Raw genomic sequence first — 3,228 nt, forward strand, 5'->3', positions numbered from 1 at the left:
AGACATAAGGGTCTTGAACATCTAGATCTAGCTCTCACTGGCAAAATTGAAGGCAAGCGAGGCAGGGGTAGGCCCAGAACAACATACTTAGGGAAACTAAACAAATGGGTAACAGGGAAAAATCAGGGAAACGTAGCTTTTCTGAGAGCATCCGAGCAAAGGAATGAATGGAAAATCATGATCGCCGATGTCTGTCGCAGATCTGGCACTGGATGATGATGATGAAAATTAATTAATAGAATCTGAAGGAAATTAAAAGAGCCAATGGTGAAAGAGGCCATACTAGTAATACAAACTTATTAGGAAGAGACAAAATGTAGTTTCCACTACAGTTGAATCAATATAAACGCCTTGAGCATTGCTCTCATTGAAAAAATAGAAATCAAAAGAGGCAGGCGTAGATGCTTAGTAGACCAAGAACAACTAAGAGAACCTGATCTGTAGGTGACGGGGAAAGCATAATATGTAGGCCTAGTATGTTATTTTAAGAGCACCCACATAGAAAAATGAATGGTGAACCATGATCGACGATCTCTGTTCCAGGTCTAATTCATCGTGAAGATGATCTATGGTACCGTGTGCTTTCCCATACATATTGTGTGTGTATATATATATATAGTCGAACCTGTGTAAGACGGCCACCCATTGTCAAGGAGAAAAGTGGCCGTATAAGACAGGTGGCCGTCTTAGACAGGACTGATTGAGATGAAGAAAACAAACCATTCCTTTCTGAGAAAACAAACCCTTCCTTTCTGAGGTCCCAACCGAAGGTAGTTGCATTGTTGTTGTTGTTTTCGCTGGGTTTTCTTTTCTTTTGTTGCTGCTTTTGTGCACGGGTGACAATAAAACGAAATGTGTCAGACTAGGAGGATCAAGTGCTATGGTAAAACAAACACACGTACTAACACTCGGAGAACAAGCGACGCTTCTGTCACAAGTTCATGTTGACGTCCATTGTTACTTTGTTACAGACTGGGTAAACAGTGACCACTCATCTCACTTGTGATTTGTGTATAAGTTCTGGGCGGGGCTTATGGGTTATGAGGGATCACACGCTTACATCACCAGCAGCTGAAAATTAATTTTGTTACCTATTGGTCAACAGTGGGAGGGGCCTACGCAACATGATCAGTTGGAGGGACTACCTAACAACGACATGTTTTTAGATTATGGGGGGCCCCCCCCCCCCCCCAGGGGGGGAATGCCCAATTTTTCCCACACCCTCATGGGGGTCCTAAGGGGCCCCTTTAAAAAAAGGGGTTTTTTTTTTTTTTTTATAAGGGGGTTGTGTGTTGAAATATGGTGGCCGCGGCCGCGTTGGACAGGTGCCCGTTTTACACAGTTAAATTATATAGAAAAATCGCAAGGGAAGAAATGCCAAGTGTCCGTTTAAGACAGGTGGCCGTCTTATAGAGGTGGCCGTCAGGGCAGGTTCGACTGTATATATATATATATATATATATATATATATATATATATATATATATATATATATATATATATATATATATATATATATATACAGTGTAACTCAGATTTAACGAGCTCGGATTCAACGAGAACTCGGATTCAACGAGATGAGATAGATTCACCGTTTTTTTTTTCTTCTTTAAAATCAATAAAAATAACCCGGATTCAACGAGCACTTAAATCAGCGAGCTCGTATTTAACGAGGTCGCTTCAGGGTGAACAGCCCCCGCAGACATGGCTTCGCTCATTTTTCTCCCAGAACGAACTTTATCTATTCCCGGAAACCATCACTTGCACCTGCATCGTGAACCATTATTCATTCACTTAACCGATTGCATGCGACCAATCAGCGGCCTTTTTTCATACCCACACATGCGTTGTTGGCACGCACATGTGTCTACACTGGCGTATGTTGGGGGTCGGAGAGGCGGCCTGCAAACGTGTGACTGTGTGTGTATGTCGGGGAAAGGGGTGGGCACTAGCGGTTCGGGCGTTGAACGTCGCAGATACAAACGCGACACAGTCTCCACTGTATATATATATATATATATATATATATATATATATATATATATATATATATATATATATATATGAGAGGCGGCCTGCAAACGTGTGACTGTGTGTGCATGTCGGGGAAAGGGGTGGGCACTATATATACATAGTGTGTGTGTGTGTGTGTGTGTGTGTGTGTGTGTGTGTGTGTGTGTGTGTGTGTGTGTGTGTGTGTGTGTGTGTGTGTGTGTGTGTGTGTGCGTGCGTGCGTGTTTGTGGCTTACAGACTGTTCTATTTGGCAAGTGCAAACGGAGGGCAATAAATTAAATATATTCGATTGTTAAAACAAAATATTATGGTAAAGAGTGATCAAGCAATGATGAAAGTAAACTTTCATGATACAGTGAGAGAAACCAAAGAGCAGGTGCAGGCCTGTATCATGGAGGTTTTAATAAATCAGGTCCTTAATGTACACGTATTGGACACCACGACGCAATAACCACGTAAGTCTGATGCGGCTCCTCCTAGACTCGAGTCCAAATGGTTATGGTACATCGCGAGACAATGAATACCCAGTAAAAAAAAACCCACAGCATAACATACTCGGCTGAACGTATTCTCGACTGTAATTGAATAATAAGTGTAATATTTTTACTTTCAATCAATAGCCAGGAGTCCCTTGTAAAATTGTTACCATCTAAAAGTTACTTATAAATCTGAAACGTACTTGTGTAAAACCTTCTTTTCGCTAATATAGCGGTCACTTTTCAAGAGGTTTTAGTAGTGATCTACAGTTCGTATATAACGGACATTGTACATTGTGAAAATAAAGAACATGGCACACAGTGATAGTTGTTTTGGTTGTTTTTTTTAACCGTACTCAGGAATACAACTTATCAGCTCAGTGAGAATACAAGTTGTTAAGATTGTGGCAGAGCTACATGTTACGAACACACGCGTATTATTAATTGTTAGTATAGTCGTCAATGGGCGCTTGCAACCGCCCCCCTCCCCTCCTTTCTCTCTCTCTCTCTCTCTCTCTCTCTCTCTCTCTCTCTCTCTCTCTCTCTCTCTCTCTCTCTCTCTCTCTCTCTCTCTCTCTCTCTCTCTCGCTCCCTCGAGATCTCTCTAAAAAACACACACTCTCACACACACACACACACCCACACCCACACCCACACCCACACCCACTCCCACACATACACCCACACACACACACACACACACACACACACACACACACACACACACACACATATATA

The sequence above is a fragment of the Aplysia californica genome, unplaced genomic scaffold (assembly GCF_000002075.1).
Source record: "Aplysia californica isolate F4 #8 unplaced genomic scaffold, AplCal3.0 scaffold01054, whole genome shotgun sequence".
In the NCBI taxonomy this organism is placed as follows: Eukaryota; Metazoa; Mollusca; class Gastropoda; order Aplysiida; family Aplysiidae; genus Aplysia; species Aplysia californica.